Raw genomic sequence first — 15,410 nt, 5'->3', positions numbered from 1 at the left:
TTCCGTGTCGGCGAATTTTATTATGTGGTCGGTCTCATTCAGTGCGTGCTCTGCCACGGCCGATTTCTCCACCTGCTCCATCCTACAATGTCGCTTATGATCTTTGGTCCTGCTCTTAATTGGACGACTGGACGATCAATTAACACCAGGATCAAAGAGCATAAGTGACATTGCAGGTTGGGGCAAGTGGAGAAATCGGCCGTGGCAGAGCACGCACTGAATGAGACCGACCACGAAATAACATTCGGCCTGCCGGAGTGGCTGAGCGGTTCTAGGCGCTACAGTCTGGAACCGCGCGACCGCTACGGTCGCAGGTTCGAATTCTGCCTCGGGCATGGATGTGTGTGATGTCCTTAGGTTAGTTATTCATTGCAAAATATTCTCATGTTGAGCAGTGAGGTACCTAATCTCGAAATGTCACAATGAGTATGAGTATTACAAACAAACAGACAGTTCACCTGATGCTAATAAATGAGGCTATAAATAACAGTAGAATTAAATTACTGTAGTACCATTAGTTCTAGGAGACTGATGACCACAGCAGTTAAGTCCCATAGTGCTCAGAACCATTTGAGCCAACAAAATTCGCCGGCACGGAAGTTCTGGCTGCAGAGAAGCACTATAACACGCGCTTGTTCAGAGAAACTGTAGAAATACAAAAACACGCGAACAGTTTGAACAAGAAAGAGGAAAGCCTTAAGGTAAACGGATCCTGGCTTCCCGTATTGCAGCGAACGACCGTCTCAGGTAGCAAGAGGAGAACCGCACCGGAGATGACCGCGGAGAAGCCCTCGGACGTTGGCGCGCCAGGTACATACAGTCTGCGGCCGCGAGCTCGGCTCCAGTTCACCACCGGCAATGGAGGGTGAAGTTTTGACAATGCCAGCCACTCGTGCTGGCGAAACGTCAGAAACATCATTAGATGAACGTCGGCCGAAGAACCCGAGACAGAAGCCAATAAGGCAGTTTGTCACCCTCCCTACAGTCCGGATTTAGCCCCATGTGACTTTTTCTATTCCCTACCATGAAAAAACGCCTTCGTGGGAGGTATTATCAATCATCAGAAGCAGTGGCGAAGGCTGCGGTGGCGCATTTGAAGGATCTCTCAAAAAATGGTTTCCAGCATCTACACTCCTGGAAATTGGAATAAGAACACCGTGAATTCATTGTCCCAGGAAGGGGAAACTTTACTGACACATTCCTGGGGTCAGATACATCACATGATCACACTGACAGAACCACAGGCACATAGACACAGGCAACAGAGCATGCACAATGTCGGCATTAGTACAGTGCATATCCACCTTTCGCAGCAATGCAGGCTGCTATTCTCCCATGGAGACGACCGTAGAGATGCTGGTTGTAGTCCTGTGGAACGGCTTGCCATGCCATTTCCACCTGGCGCCTCAATTGGACCAGCGTTCGTGCTGGACGTGCAGACAGCGTGAGACGACGCTTCATCCAGTCCCAAACATGCTCAATGGGGGACAGATCCGGAGATCTTGCTGGCCAGGGTAGTTGACTTACACCTTCTAGAGCACGTTGGGTGGCACGGGATACATGCGGACGTGCATTGTCCTGTTGGAACAGCAAGTTCCCTTGCCGGTATAGGAATGGTAGAACGATGGGTTCGATGACGGTTTGGATGTACCGTACACTATTCAGTGTCCCCTCGACGATCACCAGAGGTGTACGGCCAGTGTAGGAGATCGCTCCCCACACCATGATGCCGGGTGTTGGCCCTGTGTGCCTCGGTCGTATGCAGTCCTGATTGTGGCCCTCACCTACACGGCGCCAAACACGCATACGGCCATCATTGGCACCAAGGCAGAAGCGACTCTCATCGCTGAAGACGACACGTCTCCATTCGTCCCTCCATTCACGCCTGTCGCGACACCACTGGAGGCGGGCTGCACGATGTTGGGGCGTGAGCGGAAGACGGCCTAACGGTGTGCGGGACCGTAGCCCAGCTTCATGGAGACGGTTGCGAATGGTCCTCGCCGATACCCCAGGAGCAACAGTGTCCCTAATTTGCTGGGAAGTGGCGGTGCGGTCCCCTACAGTCTTGGCGTGCATCCGTGCGTCGCTGCGGTCCTGTCCCAGGTCGACGGGCACGTGCACCTTCCGCCGACCACTGGCGACAACATCGATGTACTGTGGAGACCTCACGCCCCACGTGTTGAGCAATTAGGCGGTACGTCCACCTGGCCTCCCGAATGCCCACTATACGCCCTCGCTCAAAGTCCGTCAACTGCACATACGGTTCACGTCCACGCTGTCGCGGCATGCTAGCAGTGTTAAAGACTGCGATGAGGCTCCGTATGCCACGGCAAACTGGCTGACACTGACGGCGGCGGTGCACAAATGCTGCGCAGCTAGCGCCATTCGACGGCCAACACCGCGGTTCCTGGTGTGTCCGCTGTGCCGTGCGTGTGGTCATTGCTTGTACAGCCCTCTCGCAGTGTCCGGAGCAAGTATGGTGGGTCTGACACACCGGTGTCAATGTGTTCTTTTTTCCATTTCCAGGAGTGTACATCTACATGACTACTCTGCAATTCACATTTAAGTGCTTGGCAGAGGGTTCATCGAACCACAATCATACTATCTCTCTACCATGCCACTCCCGAACAGCGTGTTGGAAAACGAACACCTAAACCTTTTTGTTCAAGCTCTGATTTCTCTTATTTTATTTTGATGATCATTCCTACCTATGTAGGTTGGGCTTAACAAAATATTTTCGCATTCGGTAGAGAAAGTTGGTGAATGAAATTTCGTAAACAGATCTCGCCGCGACGAAAAACGTCTTTGCTTTAATGACTTCCATCCCAACTCGCGTATCATATCTGCCACACGCTCTCCCCTATTACGTGATAATAAAAAACGAGCTGCTCTTTTTTGCACCATTTCTATGTCCTCCGTCAATCCCACCTGGTAACGATCCCACACCGCGCAGCAATATTCTAACAGAGGACGAACGAGTGCAGTGTAAGCTGTCTCTTTAGTGGACGCAACCTTTGGCTCGCCTTCCCCACAATATTATCTATGTGGTCTTTCCAGATGAAGTTGTTCGTAATTTTAACACCCAGGTTCTTAGTTGAATTGACAGCCTTGGCAATTGTACTATTTATCGAGTAATCGAATTCCAACGGATTTCTTTTGGAACTCATGTGGATCAGCTCACACTTTTCGTTATTTAGCGTCAACTGCCACCTGCCACACCATACAGCAATCTTTTCTAAATCGCTTTGCAACTGATAATGTTCTTCGGATGACCTTAATAGACGGTAAATTACAGCATCATCTGCGAACAACCTAAGAGAACTGCTCAGATTGTCACCCACGTCATTTATATAGATCAGGAACAGTAGAGGTCCCAGAACGCTTCCCTGGGGAACACCTGATATCTCTTCAGTTTTACTCGATGATTTGCCGAATATTACTACGAACTGCGACCTTCCTGACAGGAAATCACGAATCCAGTCGCACAACTGAGACGATATCCCCTAGGCCCGCAGCTTGATTAGAAGTAGCTTGTTACGTAATATGAAAAATAAGTGTTTCAATCAGAGCTTGCGACCCCCTCTACAACTTTCTGCGCCCCACGCGGATCGCACCCTCCACTTTGAAAAACTATTGTCCACAATGGTGTGCCTCTGTATGTAGAAAGTAAGCTCAGTGCCAACAAAATTGACTGAAATAGCTGTAGTGTTGATTTGGACATACAATTCGCTGCTTTGGGGATGCCAGATGCTAACTTACACTATGTAATCAAAAGTATCTGTACATCCACCAAAACATACGTTTTTCATATTAGGTGCATTGTGCTGCCACCTAGTTACTGCCAGGTAATCCAGGTAATCCATATCATCAATCTCAGTAATCATTAGACACCGTGAGAGAGCAGAATGAGACGCTGTGTGGAACTTACAGACTTTGAATACGGTCAGGTGACTGGATGTCACATGTATCATACGTCTGTACGCGAGATTTCCACACTCCTCTTAACATCCCTAGGTCCATTGTTTCCGATGTGATAGTGAAGTAGAAACGTGAAGGGACACGTACAGCACAAGGGCGTACAGGCAACACCGACTCAAAGGAAGGCCTCGGTGCTTGTTGGTGACGTCACGTCAGCTAGGCACGGCCAACGCCAGGTCTGTTGCAGGCAGAAACGCCTGGGCGTGCTTATCACTGTAAATCTCTTATTTTTGGACAAAATGTTTGGTATCGTTTTGGATTATGCAGTTTTATTTAGATGAAAGATTTTCTTACTATCGTAAAACTACAAATGAAGATCGTAGTTCTGTATTACTGAATTCTGTCGAAACAAACGTAGATCAATATGAGAAGATGTTTTGCCCCATTGCAAGCTTCGCAAATTTTACATTCAAGTAACTATATTTACTTGATCCATTTTGTTATCGAAACTTACCCCAGCCCCCTTACAATTAACTCGTTTCTTTTATTTATTTTCGTTTGACATCGTCACTGGAAATGTGAACTAATTTACATGTGTAAATGTCCAACTGTTGCCAGTCATTAGATTACAGTGGTTTTCAACGAAAGGAATTCTAAACAGGAAACAAAATAGCTTCATACATCGAAAATACTGCTGAGCTTAAACTTTTTCAAACATGCGCATTAGAAAAGATAAATATTCCCCTCTTGCAATTGAAAGGAGAAACTTCATAAGAAAAAAAATTTTCTTTGATAAAACAAGTATCTCTCTTTTGCCTCTTCTTCTGTCCCCCACCCCCTCACCCAACGTGTACAGTCGCAATATATTTCATTAACATTCAGTGCTCCTCACTTCATAGTCAACCAAGATACCTAAAGAAGAGCACCAATATGTACACAGTTTCTTGTAAAAGCAACCCAGTACAAACGTAACTTCGTCAGATTTACAAATAAGTTAAAGAAGCACGAATTCTGTTGCTGCTGGAGCATGAAGTTGTTTTTGTATGTCAATCCTTAAAACAGGTGGAAATTTAAGTTCATGAGTACACTATTTGTTAAGAAGTGCAATGAATTGCACAATTAATTGATTGCAGAAATCTCTCAGGACAATGTGTGTTGGTTAACTAGCGCCAATAGTTTCACATTTTCCTGTGTCAGAGAGGGAGACACCACCATTATGAGTATACCTGCAACAGACCTGGCGTTCGCCGTGCCTAGCTCACGTGACGTCACCAACAAGCGCCGATGCTTTTCTTTGAGTCGGTGTTGGTACAGGCCGACCTCGTCTGTTGACTGACAGAGACCGTTGACAGAACAGTTGAAGTGGGTCGTAATGTGTAAGTGGAAGACATCTATCCAGACCATCACACAGGATGTCCAAACTGCATTAGGACCCACTGCAAGCACGGGAGCAGACTTATAAAAAGTATTCTGGAAGGGGGGGTCTTGGCCCGGGAAATTTTCTAAATTTTAGATGAAAAATAGTGAGTTTTCAAGTTTTTTAAAGCATTTTAGACTCATATGGTCAACATTATAACCCCGAAAACAGGCCTCTCCGTAACTCGACTCTCCGGGATATTCGACAAGCCTGACACATTTTTTGGCTTTGAAAAAACAAACAAAACATATACACCCACGGTATTTTCGTAAAAAGTTAATCTAATTTACAGTTATAATCATGCTTATAGACTACAGAGCAGTGAATATATTGCTCTGAAAAGACTGAAATTATATTTAAAGAAATCCTTAACTATCATTAAAGGAATAAAACATAAAATATTGCTGTCGCACAGTAATATCACGTTGATTAATTAGTGAAATAGCTAATTTAAGCTTACTTTGAATAAGGCTCAGGCCGGCCGCGGTGGTCTCGCGGTTCTAGGCGCCCAGTCCGGAACCGCGCGACCACTACGGTCGCAGGTTCGAATCCTGCCTCGGGCATGGGTGTGTGTGGTGTCCTTGGGTTAAGACCACGAGACATACTGCTGACACTCGCCTACTTCGTTAGAGCGACAAGTCAAATAATCTGATGGTGTTTGTACTGAAGGTCTACCAGTACGCACACCACACCTTCTTTATGCGAAAACGTATTTTCCTGAAGACGGAATTCTTCCATAGCCTTTTTCTAGTTAGAAAAACTTACGGAAGTAAATGCGATGCGAAGCGGGGGATTCCAGGCGCTTCTGCTCCAGTCCTTTTGATGTCGCAGCGCTGGCTCGCCCGCACCAGACTTTCCCTGAAGGTTCGTGCACCGGTACAAATTCTAAGTGTGCCCACAGCGGAGGTGAGCAAACGTGTATTTCATGGTCGAGCGGCTGCTCATAAGCCACACATCACGCCGTTAAATGCCAAACAACGCCTCGCTTGGTGTAAGGACCATAAACACTGGACGATTGAACAGCGGAAAAACGTTGTGTGGAGTGATGAATGATGGTACAAAATGTGGCGATCCGATGGCGGGGTCGAGGTATGGCGAATGCCCGGTGAACGTCATCTGCCAGCGTGTGTAGTGCCATCAATAAAATTCAGAGGCGATGGTGTTACAATGTGGTCGTGTTTTTCATGGAGGGGGTTTTCCACCCCTTGTTGTTTAGTGTGGCACTACCGCAGTACAGGCGTACATTAATGTTTTAAGCACCTTCTCCCTTCCCACTGTTGAAGAGCAATTCGTGGATGGCGATTACATCTTTCAATGCCATCGAGCACATGTTCCTAATGCACGGCCTGTGGCAGAATAGTTACATGACAACATCCCTGTAATGAACTGGCCTGCACGGAGTCCTGGCCTGAATCATACAGAACACCTTTGGAATGTTTTGGAATGCCGACTTCGTGCCAGTTCTCACCGGCCGACATCGACACTGGGTGAAGAATGGGCTGCCATTCCCCAAAAAACCTTCCGCGAACTGACTGAATGGATGCCTGCAAGAGTGGAAGCTCTCATCAAGGGTGGGCCAACATCATACTGAATTCCAGCATGACCGATGGAGGGAGCCACAAAGTTTTAAGTCATTTTCAGCCAGTTGTCCGGATACTTTTGATCACATAGTGTGCGTGTTTGTTCCGTCCGCTGTACCCCAGATGGCAACTAAATTTCATCAACCAATCGGAAAGCTGTCTGCGTCATCTACTCGTCCCCGTGGAAGCAAAAACTGCCTTATATGGAGACTTCAATAATGTTATTGGGGACCGAGCGAGGTGGCGCAGTGGTTAGCACACTGGACTCGCATTCGGGAGGACGACGGTTCAATCCCGTCTCCGGCCATCCTGATTTAGGTTTTCCGTGATTTCCCTAACTCGTTTTAGGCAAATGCCGGGATGGTTCCTTTGAAAGGGCACGGCCGATTTTCTTCCCTATCCCGAGCTTGCGCTCCATTTCTAATGACCTCGTTGTCGACGGGACGTTAAACACTAACCACCACCATCTTATTGGGAAGATAAACAATGCACAACAATGTATGGTCCAAGGACCAAGGCTTAACTTTGGCTGGAGAGCCCAAGAATGGCGATCTGGCACGTCCTAGAGATATATTTTTATTTATTCACTGGAAGAAGTCGGCACCAGAGATGTAAAATTGCATGCTATTGATTCCACTTTTCAGAAATTATGAAGCAGTCCAGTGCAGTAATCATGAAAGTATGGACAAACCCAATGAGTTCACAATAAAGTCCCCACTTGCATTAGAAGTATGTGTTCTGAAATACGGTAATTACAAACAAAAGTTCAAATGCTTTGAAAGCTATATTACCAGCGGCACCAAGTATTTGAAGAATTGTTATCAAACGATGCGTTCAGTTGCATATTTCAGACCTTTAAAGTGAAATCTGCTGAAAATTTTCCACTAAAATCCAAAACTTATTCAACTGCCAAATCAAAATGCATGCACAGAAGTGCAAAATAAAGAGGTGGTATTCCCATAAACTAGCTAAAATGAAATACTTCATCAAATACTAAATACCGAGCGAGGTGGCGCAGTGGTTAGCACACTGGACTCGCATTCGGGAGGACGACGGTTCAATCACGTCTCCGGCCATCCTGATTTAGGTTTTCCGTGATTTCCCTAAATCGTTTCAGGCAAATGCCGGGATGGTTCCTTTGAAAGGGCACGGCCGATTTCCTTCCCAATCCTTCAATAACCCGAGCTTGCGCTCCGTCTCCAATGACCTCGTTGTCGACGGGACGTTAAACACTAACCACCACCACCACCACCACAAATACTAAATGATAAGTCAATGCACTAAATATATTATCATTAAGGATAGACTGTACTGCAATTATTTACGGACCACAAATAAACTAACTAAAGCAGATACACATAAGTCCCAAATGCACAAACATTAAGCTAATCAACAAGAGATAATAGAAAATAAACAATTTAACCACAAAACAAACCCATGCAATGTTGACAGGGGAACAAAATAAACCAGCCCAGCACTTAAAAGCATGGTTATCAATACGTTAACGAGAGATGAAGCAGATAAATACAATTAACAATGAAATAAGGTAACCATCAGAAGGATATAATTCGCACAGAACCTTCTACTGAAACGTATTTTGGAGAAAATGAGTTACATTGTCAAGGCCTAATTCACATACAATCTTCTGTTTGCTTCAGATAACAATGCAGTGGCCCTGACATTATGTCAATAGCACAACTAAAACAGACAATAGAACAACCGAAACAGCCTAAGATAACACAGGCATCTGCACGCTGATGTTTCCACCGAGCGCAGCCGTCTCAAAATTCTTATTGTTCAAGAGCACACACCACAGTTAACTTTTGCTTGTGCCTCATCTCCGCTTGAGGTGAGACATCAGACCCTGTCTGCTCACATGGAACAGGAACTGCTGCCTCTTGTTGCTTTCATGTCTACCCCAGACTCCCCTAGGCAGCGCTGGACATGTGAACTTGCCACTCAGTCTGTACAGCTTGTAAAGGCACATCTGCGGGAAGAGGGGAATTTACATAGGAAACACTTGAAATATAATAAATACGATGGTTGGAACTTTAATAGTGGCAACTATTTATTTACAGCTCGTACAAAATAAATACGAGTTTCAACAATTTACTAACCTTCAAAGTAGACACCGGCATTGTGTGCAACCCGGTTCCAGCGATGTAGAAGTCGTAGGAAAACCTTAGCAGTGCCAGTTGTGTTGACAGTTTGAGCGGCATGGTCTATATTGCCTGACGAATTCGTAGCAGTTCTGAAGTGAATGGCATGAAGCCTTTCCTTCAGTTTAGAAATCGAATTGAACTCATGAGGGCTTAAGTCAGGGGAGTGCAGTAGGTGGTATAGCACTTAGCAGCACCATCAGTCAAACAAATCAGTAACAGCTTGCACTGTACGTGCTTGAGCATTGTCCTGCAAAGTGATGGTCAGGGTTGGGGTTGGGTTGTTCGGGGGAAGAAACTAAAGTCCGAGGTCATCGGTCTCATCGGATTAGGGAAGGACGGGGAAGGAAGTCGGCCGTGCCCTTTCAAAGGAACCATCCCGGCATTTGCCTGGAGCATTTTAGGGAAATCACGGAAAACCTAAATCGGGATGGCCGGACGCTGGATTGAACCGTTGTCCTCCCGAATGCGAGTCTAGTGTGCTAACCACTGCGCCAACTCTCTCGGTGTGATGGTCAGGTCCTGCAGGGAGTTTCACCACTTCTGTCTCTATGCTGGTCGTAGGTTGTGTTCCAAAAATGAATAGCATAGAGACAGAAGTGATGACAGTCCCTGCAGGACCTGACCAACACTTTGCAGGACAATGCTCAAGCACGTACAATGCAATCTGTTACTGATTTGTTTGACAGATGGGGCTGCTAAGTGCTATACCACCTACTACACTCCTCTGACTTAAGCTCTTGTGAGTTTAACTCGATTTCTAAACGGAAGGATAGACTTCACAGCATTCGCTTCAGAACTGCTACAAATTCGCTCGATCTGTCAACACAACTGGCACTGCTAAGAGTATCCTACGACTTCCACATCACTGGCAATGGGTTACACACAATGTCTACTTTGAAGGTCGGTGAAACTTTGAAACACGTATCTATTTTGTACGAGCCGTAAACAAATAGTTGCCACTATTAAAGTTCCAACACATGTTAATAAATAAAGTATTAGTTAAGTACTACTAAGAGTTATCTTGACTGTAGGATACAAGCACAGAAACATATGTAGAATTGTGTCTCTGAGTTATTTTTGTGAAGGAGACAGCTCCTATTGGTTTTAGAAACGATGTAAGACAGATGCTTTTCCATAATTGCAGCAGTTTTATAGGGCACACTGACATTATCATTTATATTTTGCTTAATGTAAATCTTCTTATAAATTTATTGTGATATCACTTAATATTTGTTTCACTTTATGTCAAAAGTCATATCAGCTATATTGTGTCTTGACATGGTGAAAGGGTTGTGTTCATTAAATGCACATAAACAATCCAGTAGGAACCATTTGTTCAATGAGCAAAAGTTTTCAAAGTCTGATAAAATAAGTTTTCATTTGAAGAGACGGACCTTACACAGAAAGCCATTGTCAAGTGCGCCCAACAAAAGTAATGCATTTACAAACATTATTTATTTAAGAAATTACATAATTATTTATAAGTTGGCTCACTCCCTAGCATTTATCCATGAGCCAGCCGGAGTGGCCGTGCGGTTCTGGGCGCTACAGTCTGGAACCGAGTGACCGCTACGGTCGCAGGTTCGAATCCTGCCTCGGGCATGGATGTGTGTGATGTCCTTAGGTTAGTTAGGTTTCATTAGTTCTAAGTTCTAGGCGACTGATGACCTCAGACATTAAGTCGCATAGTGCTCAGAGCCATTTGAACCATTTACCCATGCATGATCCCATCAGATTTAATAATAAAATGAAATTTAAAAGCTGACCCTTGTCTAAGTTGCTCACTGTCCTCCTTATATACTAGGCTGTTATCACTGACTGGCAGCAGTCAACCTCCCTGCTTACTGACCAGCCTCCTGAACCTGCCACTCTCGAAGGTAATCAATACCGGACAGCATGCCATCTGTGGACTGGCACTGCGTGAAAAGTATTGTCCTGCCGATGCTGCCTACAGCTCCCTGGCACTAGCTCCAAGTTTTTATCACCTCCTTGTTGGACACTACATGTTGTATAATGGTCCAGACTAAACTGTTAAAAAGGAGTAAGTACTAATCAAGAGGCTGAGTTCAGCTTGTGTTGCCCTTACAGGGCTCTTTCGTTTTGAGGACATAAGAATGCTGCCTTTTGTTGCTTATTTTCACTTCTGGTTGCCTTCTTCTGAGGTAGTGCACATAAACGAAGTATCTATCCAGCAGAAGTGATCAGGAGAAAATATTGTATAAAGCAGATAGCCACACATCTTACAAAAGCCTTTTTGTACCTCTTGGAACTCTTACATGTGTTTTTCATTACAGTTACTCTTTAAATATTTCAGCTCAACCGTGATTTGCACAGTCACAGTACAATAAATAAATAAATGTAAAGCAGTTCTGTCAGTGACATGCCAAACAACAGTGTGACAAGTACACATGTACCATAAACAGATTCAATAGGTGAGGGTAACTATTTTCTTTGAAAAACACCAGTGTACTGAATTAAATATTTAGCTGGCAACACAATAAATTATATCTACAGGGTGTACATGAAGTCCAGGAACACTTTCAAGTATTTGTTCCACAAGAACCAAACATTGTGCAGATGTCATACATATTGTGTTTTGAAGAGAAACTATGAGAGTTTTTTTTATTTTTAATAAACATTTGATATGCCAACCATGAGAGACCTGGCTGAAGTCAATATGGTAATTGAATTCTTGCCATACCCATCCCAGCATGGCTTCATCGACTGTGGCAGTCACTTCCTGTATTCTCTCCTGGAGCCCTTTTACATCGCTTGGCAAAGGCAGTACATACACCAGATCTTTAATGTGTCCCCACAGAAAAAAAGTCACATGGGGTGAGACCTAGTGATTGGGGAGGCCATTTCATGAAACAGCTGTCCCCTTCTATAGCACAACCGCGGTGTTTGTGACTAGTGCTGGATATCTGCAAATTACCAAACTATGCTATGGCGATACACATGAAAAATAAAACTTTCAGGATTTCTCATCAAAATGACATATATACGATATCTGTACAATGTTTGGTTCTTTTGCATTAAATAATTGAAAGTGTTCCCAGACTTTATGTATACCCTGAATTTAATTAAACTGAATAAGCAATAGCTTTTTGTTCAGATTAGTGGCTTTGCTCCTCATGTAATAGGCTACATTTAGCTGATATAATCACCAACAGTATCAGACAATATAGTGATGTTTTAACAGGGTTGACATTTGCTTCGTTTTTCCAGTGGATGTGCAGAAGTGAAAGTAGTGTTGGCACAGCCACGGCCACTGCCCTAGACTAACAGGCCAGCAAGATGGGGAGACTTCTTGGTCACTAGACTTTGCACCAGTTTTTTGGATTAAATCCTAAGCCTCTCCACAGTGTCTCATGAAGTGAGGGCAAGTAACCTGTTGATGGTGATCCATCCAGCGGATAGGGACTTGAAGCCTGATAGTGCCATTGGTGCTGTATGAAAGGAGTAGGCTACACTATGTGATCAAAAGTATCCAGACACACCCAAAACCATACGTTTTTTTATATAAGGTGCATTGTACCCTAGCGCCAGGTACTCTAGTCAGCGATCTCAATAGTCACTAGACATAGTGAGAGATCAGAATGATGTCCCGCAGAACTCGTGGACTTCAAACATCGTCAGATGATTGGGTGTCACTTGTGTATGTGAGATTTCCACACTCCTAAACATCCCTAGGACCACTATTTCCAATGTGATTGTGAAGTGGAAACGTGAAGAGACACGTACAGCACAAAAATGTACAGACCGACATAGGCTATTGACTGAAAGAGACTGCCAACATCTGAAGAGGGACATACTATGTAAGAGACAGACATCTGTCCAGACCATCACACAGGAATTCCAAACTGCATCAGGATTCGCTGTAAGTACTATGAAAGTTAGGTGGGAGGTGAGAAAACTTGGATTTGATGGTCGAGCAGCTGCTCATAAGCCACACATCACACCAGTAAATGTCAAATGCTGCCTCTCTTGGACGATTGAATAGTGTAAAAATATTGTGTGGCGTGGCAAATCATGGTACACAATGTGGCGACCCGATGGCAGAGCGTGGGTATGGTGAATGCATGGTGAACGTCATCTGCCAGCAAGTGTAGTACCCACAGACCAGCATGTGTAGTGCCAACAGGCGGTGGTGCTACGGTGTGGTCGTGTTTTTCATGGATGGGGCTTGCACCCCTTGTTGTTTTGCTTGTCACTATCACAGCACAGGCCTACACTGATGTTTCAACTACCTTCTTGCTTCCCATTGTTGAAGAGCAATTCGTGGATGGCGACTTCATCTTTAGACACCATCAAGCACCTGTTCATAATGCATGGCCTGTGGCAGAGTGGTTACACAACAATAATATCCCTGTAACGAAGCGGCATGCACAGTCCTGACCTGACTCCTAAAGAACGCCTTTGGGATGTTTTGGAATGCGGACTTTGTGCCAGGCCTCACCGAATGACATCAATACCTCTCCTCAGTGTACCACTCTGTGAAGAATGGGCTGTCATTACCCAAGAAACCTTGCAGCACCTGATTGAATGTATGCCTGTGAGAGTGGAAGCTGTCATCAAGTTAGCCTTGACCATATTGAATTCTAGCATTACCGATGGAGGGCACCTCGTAAGTCATTTTCAGTCAGGTGTTTGGACACTTTTGATCACATAGTGTATGTGCTGGTACTGGGTTTCGCCTTCTCCTTTCTCTCATCATCATACAACTCATACCTAACACCAAATCCATTACACTCACTGAAGCTTTAGGATGACACATAAGATACAACTCCCACTTATCTCCAAGGAAATGACCCATTTAATTGGATTATGATGAGGAATAATTCTGTTTATTGCATCAGAAGTTCTCATCTTTGTATCATAATCTGAGTTTTCTTTAGTTGAAGATTAGTACCTACTACTGAATTAGTAACATTATGATCAACTATAGGAATTAAACCTTTTCAGAGTCGGAACCCACTCGTTGCGATTTTCCAGCCAACAATGTTATGCCACGTTACATCACTTTGTTGTCAGCCACTTCTCCACGTATTGTATTTATAAATGCTCCTGATATTCTCAAAGTGGTTGACTGCTGACAACAAGCTTTCTAAGGGAATAAATGAAGCTGTTGTCAAAACATACGGCTGTTGAAAGAGCTGTCTACAAGAGGTCCTATGATGGACATAATATTTATCATCCTCTCTATATCATTACGTGCAACAAACTCTTTTTTGCTCAATGGTGAGCTACCATGTTGTTGTAGTGGTGAAACACAACTAATGTAAACAGAAAAATAAAATATTGTTACTGAAGATTATGTACCTCTAACCAAACTATTCCTAATTCAAAACTTTCTCTGTCATCACAGAATTAGGAATTTCAGTACATTGATGGAAAGTCCTAGATACTATGATAATAATGTCTGACCACATGGACCTTTCATGGTCATTTGTGGTAAGTATACAAGAAAATGTGCTGTTACAGTAGAGATCTCAGATTTAACCTCTTCCTTACAGTCGAAGGGACTTTATGCATGTGATGTAAACCACTAGACTAGGTAGTTCTAACACTGCCCCATGGTGCACAGGCTTGTGGAATGTTCGTTGGCCCATTAACAGATGGGTGAAGCTCAAAGGGATTATCCACAGGTTGCCCTGTTGCAAGTGTTCTGCACATGCGTGGACCACTTGGCTACCTCGGCTTGCATCTATGCAACCAGGGCAGTATGGTCACATACCAGTCATGTTACAGACCAGCTGTCTAAGGTGTGCTTGTCAGCTGTTTGCCCACCCAATTCTGCCAGTGGACACACAGCAGCCCCTTGGGTAGACACTTGAGATGGAACAGACTATATGAGACCATGCTGCAGCAGCTCCTAGCCTTTGCAACAGAATGAAGTTCTGATAACACATCTCCACATTAGCCTTTACCCTACATCTACACATATGACATCTAAACACCACACATCATCTTACAATGCTTAGCATAAACTACTTTTGGTACCACTACCATTGTCTCCTCCCGCCCCCCCCCCCCCCCACCCCCCGCCCCTTTTGCATATGTGGATGGAGTGCTAGAATAATGACTATTGTTTAACCTTTATATAAACTCAGATGCTACTTTGACATCTTGAGGGAAGAACTAATTTTCTTCTTGTACAATATGGTGTCATCTTTGTCATCCACAACAACTTTATACATTCCTGTTTTATCTAATTAACTCCAGGATAATAAGCTGGTGCATTACTATGCACCACATCAGTGATGAATAATGTCCAATTGTTAAATGAGAAATATGTTCTAAATACTCAACACCTGTGCAGGATAAGCAGGT

Source organism: Schistocerca gregaria, chromosome 9 (assembly GCF_023897955.1).
Source record: "Schistocerca gregaria isolate iqSchGreg1 chromosome 9, iqSchGreg1.2, whole genome shotgun sequence".
Taxonomy (NCBI): Eukaryota; Metazoa; Arthropoda; class Insecta; order Orthoptera; family Acrididae; genus Schistocerca; species Schistocerca gregaria.
The sequence above is the reverse complement of the archived record's forward strand: the minus strand, read 5'-3'. Positions refer to the sequence as shown.